At 48.5% G+C, this 18,406-nt stretch overlaps 1 protein-coding gene across 2 annotated transcripts in view; it reads right to left on the reverse strand.

Moving 5' to 3' along the window:
- Positions 1-18,406, reverse strand: part of IFT74 (intraflagellar transport 74) — a 386,790-nt gene that overhangs the window by 238,854 nt on the left and 129,530 nt on the right. The gene's annotated exons all lie outside the window — the stretch shown is intronic.

The following is an 18,406-nucleotide window of genomic DNA, read 5'->3' on the forward strand; positions in this document are numbered from 1 at the left end:
TTCTACTGAGTATATTGTCAAAGGATCTGTCACCACCGTTGCGTACAGTGTATTCGGAAAGTATTCACAGCGCTTCACTTTTTCCACATTTTGTTATATTACAGCCTTACTCCAAAATGGAATAAATTCATTTTTTTCCCCTCAAAATTCTACACACAGTACCCCATAATGACAACGTGAAAAAAGATTTGAGATTTTTTGAAAATGTATTAAAAATAAAAAACTAAGAAATCACATGTATATAAGTATTTTGAAGAATTTTGTTTGTCATGGTCTGAGAGTCCTTCAGGAGCATTTTGGCAAACCTCAGGCGGGCTGCTATGTGCTTTTTACTAAGGAGTGGCTTCCGTCTGGCCACTCTACCATACAGGCCTGATTGGTGGATTGCTGCAGACATGGCTGTCCTTCTGGAAGGTTCTCCTCTCCCCACAAAGGAATGCTGTAGCTCTGACAGAGTGACCATCGGGTTCTTGCTCACCTCCCTGACTAGGGCTCTTCTCCCCCGATCGCTCAGTTTAGATGGCTGGCCAGCTCTAGGAAGAGTCCTGGTGGCTCCGAACTTCTTCCATTTACGGATGATGGAGACCACTGTGCTCATTGGGACCTTCAAAGCAGAAGATATTTTTCTGTACCCTTCCCTAGATTTGTGCCTCGAGACAATCCTGTCTCTGAGGTCTACAGACAATTACTTTTGACTTCATGCTTGGTTTGTGCTCAGACATGCACTGTCAAGTGTGGGACCTTATATAGACAGGTGTGTTTATTTTCAAATCATATCCAATCAACTGAATTTACAACAGGTGGACTCCAATTAAGCTGTAGGAACATCTCAAGGATGATCAGTGGAAACAGGATGCACCTGAGCTCAATTTTGAGCTTAATGGCAAAGGTCGTGAATACATATGTACATGTGATTTCTTAGTTTATTTTTAAGAAATTAGCAAAAATCTGAAAAAACTTTTTTCATGTTCTCATTATGGGGTATTGTGTGTAGAATTTTGAGGGGAAAAATAAATTTATTCCATTTTGGCATAAGGGTGTAACATAACAAAGGGGGTAATTCAGATCTGATCACAGCTATGCGTTTTCGCACAGCGGGTGATCAGATCCTAATTGCGCATGTACCGCAATGCGCACACGTGTTGGACAACAGCAACAGGCATCAGCGGCCAGCGACTGGATGGTGCAAAAAAAAAATAACAAAAAAAATAGGATTTTAATACCCACCGGTAAATCGGTTTCTCATAGTCCATAAGGGATATTGGGGGAAACTAGTACGATGGGGTATAGACGGGATCCAAAGGAGCCAGTGCACTTTAAATTTAAATAAACTGGGTGTGCTGGCTCCTCCCCTCTATGCTTCCCTCCCACAGGCAGTTATAGGTAAAAACGTGCCCGAAGGAGAAAGGACATATAAGAGAGAAGGAACATGATAACAGTAATGGTGGTGATATTTACACACCAGCACACCACTAACATACAACAACCAGCAACGGCTGGCAACAACAACAGCAACAGCTGAACAGGTAACTACAGAACAAGAACCTGCAGAAAAGTCAACGCACTGAGGCAGGCGCCCAATATCCCTTATGGACTACGAGAAAAGGATTTACCGGTAGGTATTAAAATCCTATTTTCTCTAGTATCCATAAGGGATATAGGGGGAAACTACTACGATGGGGATGTCCCAAAGCTTCCAGAACGGGCGGGAACGTGTGGAGACTGCTGCAGCACCGCCTGCCCAAACTGGGTATCTTCTTTGGCCAGGGTATCAAATTTGTAGAACTTCACAAAAGTGTTCTTCCCCGACCAAATAGCAACTCGGCATAGTTGCAAGACCGAAACTCCACGGGCAGCTGCCCAGGAAGAGCCCACTGATCTAGCAGAGTGGGCCTTTAGAGACTTAGGAACAGGTAAGGCTGCCGACACATAGGCCTGTTGGATAATAAGCCTAATCCAACAAGCAATGGACTGATTTGAAGCAGGGCAACCCTTCTTCTGCGCATCACAGAGCACGAACAAGGAATCAGTCTTTCTGACCCGAGCTGTACGGTTGACATAGATCTTCAAGGCACGCACAGCATTCAATGCCTCTGGAGGGGCAGAAGCGTCAGAAATGGACGGAACCACAATAGGTTGAATCAGATGAAACGCGGAGACCACCTTTGGGAGGAACTGCTGTCTAGTCCTGAGCTCCGCTCTGTCCTCGTAAAAGACCAAGTATGGACTTTTACACGATAAGACCCCTAATTCTGAAACACGTTGAGCAGAAGCCAGGGCCAGTAACATCACAGTCTTCAATGTGAGGTACTTGTCTTCTACCGTAATCAGAGGTTCAAACCAGGAGGACTGTAGAAAAGTCAAGACTACATTCAAATCCCAGGGTGCCGTAGGCGGCACAAAGTGAGGTTGTATGTAGAGTACCCCTTGCAAGAAGGTCTGAACTTCTAGCAACACTGCCAATTTCTTCTGAAAGAAAATGGAGAGAGCTGAAATCTGGACCATAATGGAACCCAGACGTAAGCCCTTATCTACACCAGCCAGCAGAAAACGGAGGTAACGTCCCAAGTGAAACTCTGCAGGCGGATACATGCGATCCTCACACCAAGAGACATATCAACTCCAGATATGATGATATTGTTTTGACGTCACAGGTTTCCTTGCCTGAACCATGGTGGCAATAACCTTCTTGGAAAGGCCCTTGTGAGCTAGGATGTTCCGTGCAACCTCCATGCCATCAAACGAAGTCGCCGTAAGTCCGGGTAGACGAACGGTCCTTGTTGAAGATCTCTTCTAAGTAGTAGAGGCCAAGGGTGTTCGACGGACATGTCCAGAAGATCAGTGTACCATGCCCTCTGAGGCCAATCCGGGGCAATCAGAATTGCCTGGACACCTTGATTCCTGATCCACTTTAGCACCCTTGGGAGCAACGGGATCAGAGGAAACAGGTAGACCAGCTGGTACAGCCAAGGCGACGCCAGTGCATCCACTGCCTTCGCCTGAGGGTCCCTGGTCCGCGAGCAATACCAGGGAAGTTTCTTGTTGAGATGAGAAGCCATCATGTCTATCTGTGGTCAACCCCACCGGCCGATGATCTGCTGGAACACCAGATGGCGGAGTCCCCACTCCCCCGGGTGGAGATTGTGACGACTCAGGAAGTCCGCCTCCCAGTTGTCCACACCCGGAATGAAGATTGCTGACATGGCTCTTGTATTTCTTTCCGCCCAGAGGAGTATCTTTGACACCTCTCGCATGCAGGCTCTGCTTTTTGTCCCTCCTTGTCGATTGATATACGCCACTGCCGTGGCGTTGTCCGACTGTACCTGGATTGCATGATCCTTGAGCAGAGGAGAGGACTGAAGCAGAGCGTTTTAGATCGCCCGAAGTTCCAGAATGTTGATCGGAAGGAGGGCCTCGTGGGCTGACCACCTGCCCTGGAACTGCGCCCCTTGGGTAACAGCTCCCCATCCCCGTAGACTTACATCCGTCGTGATGAGGGTCCAATCCTGAATCCCAAAACTCCGGCCTTCCAGGAGATTGGAGGACTGTAGCAACCACAGGAGGGAAATCCTGGCTTGAGGTGACAGCCGAATCATCCGATGCATCTGCAGATGTGAGCCGGACCACTTGCTCAGGAGATCCAACTGAAAAGTTCTGGCATGGAACCTCCCATACTGGATCGCCTCATATGAGGCGACCATCTTTCCCATCAATCTTATGCAAAGATGTACGTACACTTGAGTAGGTCGGAACACCACGCGGACCATTTCCTGAAGTGTTTTCACCTTGTCCTCTGGTAGAAACACCTTCTGGGCCACAGTATCCAGCAACATCCCCAGGAGCCTCTGTGTTGGCTCCAGGTGGGACTTCTGTAAGTTGAGCATCCACCCGTGTTCTGACAGTAGATGGATGGTGCGGTTGATATGGAGCAACAAAAGCTCCCTGGATCTTGCCTTTATCAGGAGATCATCCAGATAATGGACCACATTGACCCTCTGGACCCGGAGTTGAAACATCATCTCCGCCATCACTTTTGTGAATACCCTCGGGGCTGTAGATAGGCTGAAGGGCAGAGCTTGGAATTGGAAATGATCGTCCAGCAGGGCAAAACGCAGGTACGCCTGATGAGGCCAAATCGGAATATGGAGATAGGCGTCCTTGATATTCAAGGAGACCATAAATTCCCGTACATCCAGGCCCGCAATTACTTCTCTCAGGGATTCCATTTTGAACTTGAACACCTTCAAATAAGGGTTCAAGGCTTTCAGATTCAAAATGGGCCTGACCGAACCATCCGGTTTCAGCACCACAAACAGGTTTGAGTAAAACCCCTTGCCGCATTGCGGTAGTGATACAGAAACAATGACGTGGGACTGGACCAACTTTCGGATAGCCTGTTGCAACGTAACCTGCATATCCTCCAAAGCTGGTAAGCTTGATTTGAAAAATCGTTGTGGGGGATAACTGCCGAACTAAAGCTTGCAGCCTTGAGAAACAAGTTCCCTGACTCAGGTATCCTGGCAGGAAGTCTCCCAGACGCTGCTGAATTGACACAGTTGAGCTCCCACTTTGATATCCCCTCGGGGTGGGTGGGCACCGTCATGCTGAGGCCTTAGTGGAAGCAGAACCAAATGAACTGTTCCTGAGAACTGGCACTAGCAGGTTTTCTGGAATTACCTCTGGTGCCTCTAGCTGCATTGGAGGCACCTCTGGCCTTTGATCGAAATCTGTGAGACCGAAAGGACTGGACAGACGGCCCCGGATAGGAGCGTCTAGCTGACGGGGCCCCAGAGGGGAGAAACGCGGATTTCCCAGCCGTAACTTTGGAAATCCAGGTATCCAATTCAACCCCAAAGAGCCATTCCCCAGAAAAGGGGAGAGATCCCACACTACGTTTGGATTCTGCTTCCGTAATCCACTGAAGCAACCACAGGGCCCTGCGTGCCGACACTGCCATGGCAGACGTCCGAGCATTAATATTCCCCATCTCCCTGAGGGAATCACAGAGGACACGTGTAGTGTCCTGAATGTACTTCAGTAGGGTTACCAAAGTAACTAAGGGCATATCCCCCGAGAGACCCCCCTGAATTTGAATGGCCCAAGAATGAATAGCATAGGTCATCCAGCAACCCGCAATAACCGGTCTTTGTGAGGGGCTGGCTGCAGTGTATATAGACTTTAGGGTAGTCTCTATTTTCCAATCCCCAGGATCCATTATGGTAAAAGAGGCAGGTAGCACCACCTTCTTAGACAGGCGAGATACTGAGACATCCACGCCAGGGGGTTCCTCCCAAAATTTTCTACCTTCAGAAGCAAATGGGAAAAAGCGCAAAAACTTTTTTGACACTCGGAATTTTTTGTCTGGATTTTTCCAGGCCTGTTTGAATAAGTCATCTAACTCTGCAGAATCAGGGAAAGTGACATTTGGCTTGTTTTGTTCAAATAAAGATGACTGCTGCGAAGCAGTGTCCTCTAGAGGGAGCTTTAACACATCCCTTATAGCCAAAAAGAGGGGTTCAATACCCTGAGTAGAATCGGGAACCCCACTAATGGGATCCAGGTCATCCCCATCATCATGTATATCATCAGCTGTATCAGAGAGCAGCGCAGGTAGACCACGCTTCTGGGGACCTGCATGAGAGAGGGGGGACTGTGCATCAGCCCTAGCAGCTAAATCTGCAACAACTTGTTGTAGTAGCTGAGTTTTCTGCACATTAGCAGTGAGCTGGGATGACATATCTGACATCATAGTTTTAAGAGACCCTAACCAGTGGGGCTCTGGACACTCTCCCCCAACCTCTTCACTAATTTGTGAAGATTGACTGCATTGCTCACAGGAAACAGAGTCATTAGACAATGGAGAGAATCTGGTGTGACATATACTGCACAGCTTGTGCTTACCCATTTTCACAGTAAGTACAAAGACATACACATAGACAGTTATAATGCAAGCCTGCCCTATTGTATGTGCGAGGAGACAGAGAGAGGGATAATACCAGCACACCATGAGCTGCACAGCCCCAGTGAGGCTGTCAGCTCTGTAGATCACAGTAAACACTAACAAATGTAGTCCTAAACAGGCTCAGTATAGTGTACACAAGAGGCTCTCCCCCTTTTCTACACCTTGTACCAGTTTCCAGAGTGTCTGTGAGGCAGGAAGCGCTGAGTGTGTGCTGTAGATAGCTGCTGTAAGCAGAGGAAGGCGCCAAAACGCCACTGATCCCGCTCTGAGGAAGCTCCACCCCCTCCACTGGCGCCGGAGCTGTACATCTTATTTATACTGGCAAAGTCTCCAAATAAGTTTAAAACCTCACATAAGTGCTTAGTTAAGCAGTTTTGTGCCAGTGCACACACGGTGGATCCTAGCGGGACCCACCAGGGAGGGTCCTGTACGCCGCGCCCGTGGTCAGCCGCACTTTGAACCGGGGACCCCCTAGCGGGGTTCCCGGTTTGTACTCCCCACCGATGTCACCTTCAGGCAGCATTAGGGGTGTGCGGCTGTGACAGCCAAGGTGCAGTGCCCCACTGAACAAACAGACCCTAAGGACGGTGGTCCTGCAGCGGGGAAGCGGCTCTGCACCTCGCAAGGCCGGTGACCGATCTCCCCCCCCCATAACTCCCACGGCGCAGGTATGCTGTTGCCAAGACAGCATATCGAAAAAAATAAAAGTTCTAAATTAAATTGAAGAAAACTCTCTGGAGCTGCGGAGATGTGCATCCTCTCCTGAGGGCACTTTTTTCTAAACTGCCTGTGGGAGAGGGCATAGAGGGGAGAGGCCAGCATACCCAGTTGAAGAAATTTAAAGTGCACTGGCTCCTTTGGACCCCGTCTATACCCCATCGTTCTAGTTCCCCCAATATCCCTTATAGGATTTTAATTACCTGCCGGTAAATCCTTTTCTCTTACGTCCTAGGGGATACTAGGAATCCATTTAGTACCATGGGGAATTACCAAAGCTCCCAAACCGGGTGGGAGGTTGCTGAGGTTCCTGCAGAACTGACTGACCAAACTGAAAGTCCTCAGAGGCTAAGGTATCGAGATTGTAAAACTTGGCAAACGTGTTTGAACCTGACCAAGTAGCTGCTCGGCAGAGCTGTAATGCCGAGATACCCCGGGCAGCCGCCCTAGCGGAACCCACCGACCTAATGGAGTGGGCCTGTAGAGATTTAGGAATCGGCAAGCCTGCCGTGGAATAAGTATGCTGGATAGTGAGCCTGATCCAGCGAGCAATCGACTGCTGTGAAGCAGAACACTCAATCTTGTTGGCATCATATAAAACGAACAGCGAGTCCTATTTCCTATGACGAGCAGTTCGCTTTACATAAACCTTCAAAGCCCTTACAATGACCAAGGACTTGGAAATAGCAGTGGTGTCAGTAACAACCAGGACCACAATTGGCTGGTTGATGTGAAACGCCGACACCACCTTAGGAAGGAATTGATGACGAGTCCTGAGTTTACCTCTGTCCTCATGGAAATCAAGTAGGGGCTCTTGTGAAACAACGCCCCCAGCTCTGATACGCACCTTGCCGAAGCCAAGGCCAACAGCGTGATGGTCTTCCACGTAAGATACTTTACGTCTACCTCCAGTAACGGTTCAAACCAGTCCGATTGGAGGAATGTCAGAACTAAATTACGATCCCAATGTGCCGTGGGAGGCACAAAGGGAGGCTGGATGTGAAGAACACCTTTCAAGAACGTCTGGACCTCAAGGACAGAAGCCAATTGTTTCTGAAAGAAAATAGACAAGGCCGAAATATTAACTTTTATGGAGCCGCGTAGGCCCACATCAACTCCCGACTGCAGAAAAAGCAGGAAACGTCCCAGATGAAATTCCACCGTAGAATATTGTCTGCTCTCACACAAGAGACATATTTGTTTCAGATACGACGGTAATGTTTTGACGTTACCCCTTTCCTGGCTTGGATCATAGTTGGGATGACCTTGTTAGGAAACCAACTCCTGGCTAGAATCAGCCGTTCAACGTCCATGCCGTCAAACATAGCAGTGGTAAGTCTTGATAAATGAACGGGCCCTGTTACAGAAGATCCTCTCGAAGAGGCAGAAGCCACGGATCTTCGATTAGCATCTTGAGAAGATACCAGGCCCTTCACGGCCAGTCCGGAGCAATGAGAAGTGCTTGAACGCTTTCCCTTTTTATTCTTTTGAGAATTCTTGGGATCAGATGAATAGGAGGAAACACGTACACCAGCTGTCAAAGAAAGAGATATGTAAATGCGCAACCAACAGCAGCAGGTATGAGGAAGGTCAAATCCTCAAATGTAAACTGGAGTGAAAAATTATATATACCAGCGCTGGCTGTCAGCCAGCGCTGGTATATATAATTTTTCACGTACACCAGCTGGTAGACCCACGGAGTTGTCAGGGCGTCGACCGCTATAGCTTGTAGGTCCCTTGACCTGGAACAATACCGCTTGAGCTTCTTGTTGAGTTGCCATCATGTTGATTTGTGGATAACCCCACCGACATGTCAGCCACTGGTACACCTGTGGGTGGAGGCCCCATTCACTGGGTGCAGACCTTGTCTGCTGAGGAAGTCTGCTTCCCAGTTGTCTACTCCCAAAATGAAGATCGCTGACAACGCCATGGCATGTTTTTCCACCCAGAGGAGAATTCTTGACACCTGACATTGCGGCCCTGCTTTTTGTTCCACCCTGTCAGTTGATGTAAGACACTGCTGTCACATTGTTCGACTGAACTTGAATGGCCTGATTCTGAAGAAGAGATGAGGCCTGCAGAAGGGTGTTGTAGATAGCCCTGAGTTCCAGGATGTTTATTGGAAGAACGATTTCCCGACTTGACCATCTTCCTTGAAACTGCACCCCAACCTCCGAGGCTTGCGTCTGTGTTTAGCAGAATCCAATTCTGAATCCCGAACCTTCGACCCTCCACTAGGTGAAAAGTTTGTAGCCACCACAAAAGGGAGATCCTGGCTTTTGGGCGACAGACGAATCCGCTGATGCATGTGAAGATGCGATCTGGACCATTTTAGCAACAGATCCAGCTGGAAGGCCCTTGCATGAAACCTTCCGTACTGAATTGCTTCATAAGAAGCCACCATTTTCCCCAGAAGCCAGATGCACAGATGTACTGAGATTCGGGTTGGCTTCAAGACAGCCTGAACTGTCAACTGGATCACCATTGCCTTTTTCAAGGGAAGGAACACTCTGAGACTGTGCCCAGTATCATTCCAAGGAAATGAAGCTTCTGCGTAGGTTCTAGGTGAGATTTTGGTAGGTTCAGAATCCACCCATGATCCAGGAGTAATCTGGTCGTGAGATCAATGTTCTCCAACAACTGCTCTCTGGGCGCCTTTATCAGAAGATCGTCCAGGTAAGGAATTATATTTACTCCTTGTCTGCGGGACAACAGCATCATCTCTGCCATCACCTTGGTTAACACCCTCGGCGCCGTTGAGAGACCAAATGGCAGGGCCTGAAACTGGTAGTGACAGTCCTGCAGTGCATACTTTACATCCAGAGACGCTAGGAATTCCCCCTCTTCCAGACCTGAGCTCACCGCTCTCAGAGACTCCATCTTGAACTTGAACGCTCGTAAGTACGGGTTCAATGATTTGAGATTAAGAATCGGTCTTACCGAGCCGTCCGGTTTCGGGACTACAAACAAGCTGGAATAGTATCCCTTGTTTTGTAGATGAGGTGGAACTGGGTCTGTAAAAGTTTTTGAATGGCTTCTTGTAAGGTTACTCTTGCTTCTTGTGAAACTGGTAAGCCTGATTTGAAGGATCGGTGAGGTGGGCGATCCTGGAAGCCCTGTAGCCCTGTGATATAAGGTCTATGACCCAGGGATCCTGGCAAGATGTTGTCCAGGTGTGGCTGAAGAATTGTAGCCGGCCTCCCACCTGCCTGTCTCCCAGGCATCGCGGTCCACCATCATGTGGAAAGTTTTGAGGAAGCAGAGCCTGAGCTCTGTTCCTGTGAACCGGCAGTCGCTGGTTTGCGTGGTTTACCTTGTCAAAGTCGAAAAATATTGTAATACATGCCCCATGTACTAACCCCATGCACATGCCCGCTGCACGTGCATTCGCTCTGCCGTGCTTGCGCATATCCGCAACTTGCGTAACGGAGCTTTCCACGGCCATGCGCCTTGGCGCGTGGTATGCGCATTTACGGTAGGGTTTGTGAACGCATAGAGGGTTATTAGAACATTACATATTTAACCCTTATAGTGCACATTGTACACATAGCCCCCTGCACCACATCAGAAAGAAATAGCTGTTTAAAATAGTAACAGAACAAAGGGATTCACCTTTACAGGATAGGAGGGGACAGAACAAGGTTACAAGGTGGTGTTTGGTGTCCAGCTGTAGGGTATTTTAAGGGAAACATTCTGGTGTTGGTTTGAGAAAGATCGCTTGTTCCTGCGTATATTTATGTGCAAAAGTAGAATATGAACATTGACTGTGTTTACTGTGTATTGTGTATGCGGGGGGAGTCCAGAGGAGATCACCCACAGGGGCAGTTGGGGAGGGACATCGCCCACCTATTCAAATCCACCTATGACCTCTCCTGTAATGTAAATGACCATCCCTGTGTCCAATGGACAAAGAGATTACAGTATCCATTGTGTTATGTTTTGGATGAAGTGAATAAAGAGAGCCTACAGCAGGCTTAGTCAGACAGAAGGCTCACAACGCTATCTATCAGATGGCGGAGGACCGGATCTGGGTTGCGCTTGCGAATATTCTCACGTACGTACATTCTCTGTAGCCATTATTCTGTTTAGATTTACTTGTTAGTCTGTAGTGTATAACTTGTATTGTTTTATCTTTTGGAATCAATCCACGGAGGCCTTAGAACCCTGTGGTTTCAACTACAAACGGTGTTGTTTTTCACTTTCCTGTCTGGGTTTTAAAGTAGATTAACCTGTTTAAGGTGTATAAGCATTGTTAAGGTGTACGCACTGCGGATACTTTGTATCGCCAGCGCTGCATAAGGTTTAAAGTGTAATCATATCATTGCATTGTATAACTGTATAAGGTTTTAAGATGTATTAATTGTGTGTGCGCACGCTGTGTGTGCTTTGTACCCACAGTGCGGCGTTTGTACGCTGAGTGCGTATACGGTACGGGACTCTGTGCGCAAATAGCGTACGAAGTACGTAGCATGAGCTAGCGACCGCAGCAGCTCCATGGTAAAGGTGTGTTTAAAGGTATAGCTTTATGGTTTAAGATAATATCAACATTATCAACCTCTAGCACTTCTGGGGCGGTAGAAGAACCTCTGGCCTTGACTCTAAACTTGGCAGTCCGAAAGGACTGTAAATTGAGTCCAGAGTAGGCCCTCCTGGCTGGCGGAACTGCAGAAGGTAAATAAGTGGACTTACCCGCAGTAGCTTGTGAGATCCACTTGTCGAGTTAATCGCCCAATAAGGCCTCACCTGTGAATGGCAGGCCTTCCAAACCTTTTTTGGAATCCGCGTCAGCAGTCCACTGACGTAGCCATAATCCCCTGCGTGCCGACACTGCCTTAGCTGTAGTGCGTGCATTAAGCAAACCTATCTCTTTAATGGCTTTCACCATAAAGTTCGCAGAGTCTTGTATGTGCTGCAGGAGTAACACAATTTCCTCTTGAGGTAAGGTGTCTAACCCCTCAAGTAAATTAGCAGACCATTTAGCAATGAATCGAGTAATCCACCCACATGCTATAGTGGGCCTCTGGGCCACCCCTGCAGCTATATACAAAGATTTGAGTGTAGTCTCAATCTTACGATCAGCTGTATCATTTAGGAAGGCTGCTCCAGGAACAGGTAGTACTATTTTACGTGAGAGCCTGGAGACTGATGTATCCACTATCAGTAGATTTTCCCATTTTTTCCTATCCTCAGGAGGAAAAGGAAAAGATGATAATAACCGCCTAGGAATTTGAAATTTCTTATCTTTATTAACCCACGGTCCTTCAAATAGGGTATTTAGTTCCTTTGACACGGGAAAAGTGGCTGAAGATTTTTTCTTTATATTAAAGTAAGATTCCTCACCCTCCTCTGTCACCTTATCAGGGATATTTAGGACTTCTTCTGAATCTATGAGAGCCTCTATACCCTGCGACAGAGTACCCTCCCTACCTCTATGTCCACCTCGCCTTCCTCCATTTCTGACCCTTCATTATCAGTCAGAATGCAGGATCTGAGCCAAAGTACGTTTTTGTGGACAAATGGTAGAGGACTGAGACGCTGGTCTGAGTACTGAGTCCTTTTGCATAAACTCAGTCATAGACTGTCTTAAGTATTTCGTCTCTTTCTCATTACGATATAATTTAGTAGAGATGGTGGAAATCATCCCCCTAATGGAGTCCAGCCATGCTGGCTCCGCCCCACTAGCCTGAGAAGGGATACTACACTGAGTACACACTAGTGAACCCCCTGGAGAAGAGGAACACTGTGCCTTACATGAAACACACTCTTTTCCTGACATACTGCAGCAGTGACAGCACACACACACAGGAAAAGGTTAAATGCACAATTAACCCACAAAGAGCCCTTCCCGAGAGACACAGAGGGCGGGATTCAATTCTTTTCACTCCTTTCTACACCCGTTCTGTTTCTCCCCTCGGGGGCATGGTATAATTATTTCAGCTTGCCGCCCTTGGAGTAGCGAGGCACCCAACCCTTTACACGGCTAAACCTGATTACTATGGGCGCAATATGTATGATAACGGGGATCATTTTAGACATAGATTGGGCGCGATATATCATTTGAATTCCACCCAGAGAGAGGATAGAACCAGCACACGGAGCCCTAAATGCTAAAGCCAAACTTAGCCAGGTCGCAGACTAAGTACCTAGATTAGGAACTTAGGGGGTCATTCCGAGTTGATCGCACCCAACTTTTTGCAGCCCGTGGGATCAACTAGACGCTGCCTATGGGGGGAGTGTTTTTTTTGCATAGCAAGGCTGTGATCGCTTGTGCAGCCCTGCTATGCAAAAAATGTTTTGTGTAAAACAAGACCAGGGAAAGAGTTACTTACCCTGTGCGATGAATCCAGCGTTGAAGGTCCCGGAATTGACGTCAGACATCCGCCCTCCAAACGCCTCGACACGCCTGCGCTCGGATCTCCACGCCCAGAAAACGGTGAGTTGACGCCCCGGAACACCTTCCTCCTGTCAATCTTCTTGCGGTCGCCGCTGCAACCGATTATTTCGTTAGCGGCGTCGCTGCCCGGCAATGACGTGCCTGCGCAATGCAGCCGCCGCGCATGCGCAGAACCGACCCGTTCACACCGCAGCGAAAAACAGCAGCGTGCGAACGGGTCGGAATGACCCCCTTAGTACACTGTTATATCGCTTCCCCCTGCTATGACCCCCTGGTAGCACTGAGGTAATTTGGAGGCTCTCCGGAGGAGCTGCACGTCCCTCTCAGTCAGCATCTGTGTCAGCTGCAGTAGGGTAAAATGGCGCCTGTGAGCTGCTGGATCAGCTCATAGTGAAGCCCCGCCCCTTCAATGGCGCGCGGTCTTTCCGCTCTTCTTTATATGGCTTTATGTGTCTGGGTGCATAAAATGGAGACAGTCTCCTTTTAAGCCTGTATTGCCGGTCTGGGTACTGTGTACACTACAGTGTACTAAGTCTGGAGACTCAGTTCGCCCCGTGTGGGAGCTGTGCGTCTCCGTACGCTTATGCCGCCATAATGGCCGGTGACCCGCTAACCGGGACGCCGGCTTAGTACTCACCACTCTTCTTTCTTCTGGCTCTGTTAAGAGTGGCGGCGTGCTGCGGGAATGTACGCTCGCCGTGGTGGGGCTAGCGTCTTGTCAGCGGGGAACGGGACCATTAACCCTTAATGGGGTTGGGCCGTTTTCCCCCCTAAGTCCCACGAAGCAGGCAGGCTGGTGCCATCCAGTCATGCCTGAAAATAACAAACTTTAAAAATAAATGCAGAAAACTCTTCTGGAGCTTCCAGAGATGTGACAGTCTCCTTTGGGCACATTTTTTAAACTGAGTATGGTAGGAGGAGCATAGAGGGAGGACCCGTCTACACCAAAAGGTACTAAATGGATTCCCAGAAAGCAGATTGCGCGGGCGTTCACAAGGTGATTGACAGGAGGAGGCCGTCTGTGGGTGGCAACTGAGCGTTTACAGGAAGTGTCCGGAAAAACGTAGGCGTTACCAAGCGTTTTCAGGGAGGGTGTCTGACGTCAGCTCTGGCCCCGATCAGTTTGTTCTTATCGTACTGGAGGAGTAAGTCCTGGGCAGCGCACAGACTGCACACACTGGGTTTAGCAGCTCAGCTGCACATGCGATCGCACACTTGCATGGCGAAAATACACTCCCCTTGTAGTCGGTGACTATCTGATCGCAGGACAGCAAAAAATGCAGCCCAGCGATCAGATCTGCTTTACCCCCAAAATGTGGAAAAAGTGAAGCGCTGTGAATACTTTCCGGATGCACTGTATGTGCAACACAGTTGCTGGGATCTGCGATGCCCCCAGTAAGCGTTTCAGTACATTTCCAGGCAGATCCAGGTGGGATCGCTGCTCTAAGCCAATCAGCGCTTTCCCATTCATTTTAGTAGCAGCAACCACGAGTGACCGGTCATTTTGTGCTTACACTGTACATAAAGTATACTGGGGCTGACTTGCTGGTACTTGTAGTCCTCCTGTAACAATATTAGTATTATTTAACTAAACTCCACACCCACTGTCACCAGGGGTGCGGGAAACTGCCCTGGTTGTTCCTCGGGAGTGGTACATTTTATTTCTGACTTTCTGAGGAATTCCAGCCTTGTGCTGACTAGTTTGGGGCTGGGGAACCACATATTGTGTCCCTAATGCTATAGTGGCTCATTTATCAAGCCTTGGAGAGTGATAAATAGCACGCTGATAAAGAACCAACCAATCAGCTCCTAACTGCCATGTTACAGACTGGGTTTGAAAAATGGCAGTTAGGAGATGATTGGTTTGTACTTTATCACAGTGCAATTTATCACTCTCCAAGGCTTGTCAGAGTCCCGGCTGGTTCAGTCCGGTGCTGGTTATAGATAAATGGGGGAACCCCCATGCCAGCCCAGGATGAGAGTTCTGGCACTGGTTATTGATATGTGAAAAACAAAACAAATTGTTGGTCTGATCTTCTATAGTCTACTGTTTGCCCATTTTTCTGTCAGTTCTGCCTTCAGTAAATGGATGGAAAAGTCACACATAAATGACCTTTGGTAAATATACTCCCAAGTTTCTCAATGAAAATAAGAATTTACTTACCGATAATTCTATTTCTCGTAGTCCGTAGTGGATGCTGGGGACTCCGTAAGGACCATGGGGAATAGCGGCTCCGCAGGAGACTGGGCACAAAAGTAAAGCTTTAGAACTACCTGGTGTGCACTGGCTCCTCCCCCTATGACCCTCCTCCAAGCCTCAGTTAGGATACTGTGCCCGGACGAGCGTACACAATAAGGAAGGATTTTGAATCCCGGGTAAGACTCATACCAGCCACACCAATCACACCATATAACTTGTGATCTAAACCCAGTTAACAGCATGATAACAGAGGAGCCTCTAGAAAAGATGGCTCACTACAGCAATAACCCGATTTTTTGGTAACAATAACTATGTACCAGTATTGCAGACAATCCGCACTTGGGATGGGCGCCCAGCATCCACTACGGACTACGAGAAATAGAATTATCGGTAAGTAAATTCTTATTTTCTCTAACGTCCTAAGTGGATGCTGGGGACTCCGTAAGGACCATGGGGATTATACCAAAGCTCCCAAACGGGCGGGAGAGTGCGGATGACTCTGCAGCACCAAATGAGAGAACTCCAGGTCCTCCTCAGCCAGGGTATCAAATTTGTAGAATTTTACAAACGTATTTGCTCCTGACCAAGTAGCTGCTCGGCAAAGTTGTAAAGCCGAGACCCCTCGGGCAGCCGCCCAAGATGAGCCCACCTTCCTTGTGGAATGGGCTTTTACAGATTTTGGCTGTGGCAGGCCTGCCACAGAATGTGCAAGCTGAATTGTACTACAAATCCAACGAGCAATAGTCTGTTTAGAAGCAGGAGCACCCAGCTTGTTGGGTGCATACAGAATAAACAACGAGTCAGATTTTCTGACTCACGCCGTCCTGGAAACCTATATTTCCAGGGCTCTGACAACGTCTAGCAACTTGGAGTCCTCCAAGTCCCTAGTAGCCGCAGGCACCACAATAGGTTGATTCAGGTGAAACGCTGAAAACCACCTTAGGTAGAAACTGAGGACAAGTCCTCAATTCCGCCCTGTCCGAATGGAAAATCAGATGAGGGCTTTTACAGGATAAAGCCGCCAATTCTGACACGCACCTGGCCCAGGCCAGGGCCAACAGCATGACCACTTTCCATGTGAGATATTTTAACTCCACATATTTAAGTGGTTCAAACCAATGTGACTTTTGGAACCCAAAAACTACATTTAGATCCCAAGGTGCCACTGGAGGCACAAAAGGAGGCTGTATATACAGTACCCCTTTCACAAACGTCTGAACTTCAGGGACTGAAGCTAGTTCTTTTTGGAAGAAAATTGACAGGGCCGAAATTTGAACCTTAATGGACCCCCATTTCAGGCCCATAGACACTCCTGTTTGCAGGAAATGTAGGAATCGACCTAGTTGAAAATTCCTCCGTCGGGGCCTTACTGGCCTCGCACCACGCAACATATTTTCGCCAAATGCGGTGATAATGTTTTGCGGTTATATCTTTCCTGGCTTTGATCAGGATAGGAATGACTTCATCCGGAATGCCTTTCTCCTTCAGGATTCGGCGTTCAACCGCCATGCCGTCAAACGCAGCCGCGGTAAGTCTTGGAACAGACAGGGTCCTTGCTGGAGCAGGTCCCTTCTTAGAGGTAGAGGCCACGGATCCTCCGTGAGCATCTCTTGAAGTTCCGGTTACCAAGTCCTTCTTGGCCAATCCGGAGCCACGAATATAGTGCTTACTCCTCTCCATCTTATAATTCTCAGTACCTTGGGTATGAGAGGCAGAGGAGGGAGCACATACACTGACTGGTACACCCACTGTGTTACCAGAGCGTCCACAGCTATTGCCTGAGGGTCCCTTGACCTGGCGCAATACTTGTCGAGTTTTATAAACATGTGGAAGACTTCTGGGTGAAGTCCCCACTCTCCCGGGTGGAGGTCGTGTCTGCTGAGGAAGTCTGCTTCCCAGTTGTCCACTCCCGGAATGAATACTGCTGACAGTGCTATCACATGATTTTCCGCCCAGCGAAGAATCCTTGCAGCTTCTGCCATTGCCCTCCTGCTTCTTGTGTCACCCTGTCTGTTTACGTGGGTGACTGCCGTGATGTTGTCCGAATGGATCAACTCCGGGTGACCTTGAAGCAGAGGTCTTGCTGAGCTTAGAGCATTGTAAATGGCCCTTAGCTTCAGGATATTTATGTGAAGTGATGTCCCCAGGCTTGACCATAAGCTCTGGAAATTCCTTCCCTGTGTGACTGCTCCCCAGCCTCGCAGGCTGGCATCCGTGGTCACCAGGACCCAGTCCTGAATGTGCGGCCCTGTAGAAGATGAGCACTCTGCAACCACCACAGGAGAGACACCCTAGTGCTTGGTGACAGGGTTATCCGCTGATGCATCTGAAGATGCGACCCGGACCATTTGTCCAGCAGGTCCCACTGGAAAGTTCTCGCGTGGAATCTGCCGAACGGGATTGCTTCGTAGGAAGCCACCATTTTTCCCAGAACCATTTCATTGATGTACTGAGACTTGGCTCGGTTATAGGAGGTTCCCGACTAGCTCGGATAACTCCCTGACTTTCTCCTCCGGGAGAAACACCTTTTTCTGGACTGTGTCCAGGATCATCCCTAGGAACAGAAGACGAGTCGTCGGAATCAGCTGCGATTTTGGAATATTGAGAATCCAATCGTGCTGCCGCAACACTACCTGAGATAGTGCTACACCGACCTCCAACTGTTCCCTGGATCTTACCCTTATCAGGGAATCGTCCAAGTAAGGGATAACTAAAATTCCCTTCCTTCGAAGGAGTATCATCATTTCGGCAATTACCTTGGTAAAGACCCGGGGTGCCGTGGACCATCCATACGGCAGCGTCTGAAACTGATAGTGACAGTTCTGTACCATAAACCTGAGGTACCCTTGGTGAGAAGGGTAAATTGGGACATGAAGGTAAGCATCCTTGATGTCCCGAGACATCATGTAGTCCCCTTCTTCCAGGTTCGCAATCACTGCTCTGAGTGACTCAATCTTGAATTTGAACCTCCGTATGTAAGTGTTCAAGATTTTAGATTTAGAATCGGTCTCACCGAGCCGTCCGGCTTCGGTACCACAACAGTGTGGAATAATACCCCGTTCCCTGTTGCAGGAGGGGTACCTTGATTATCACCTGCTGGGAATACAGCTTGTGAATGGCTTCCAAAACTGCC

The sequence above is a fragment of the Pseudophryne corroboree genome, chromosome 1 (genome assembly GCF_028390025.1).
Source record: "Pseudophryne corroboree isolate aPseCor3 chromosome 1, aPseCor3.hap2, whole genome shotgun sequence".
Classification (NCBI taxonomy): domain Eukaryota; kingdom Metazoa; phylum Chordata; class Amphibia; order Anura; family Myobatrachidae; genus Pseudophryne; species Pseudophryne corroboree.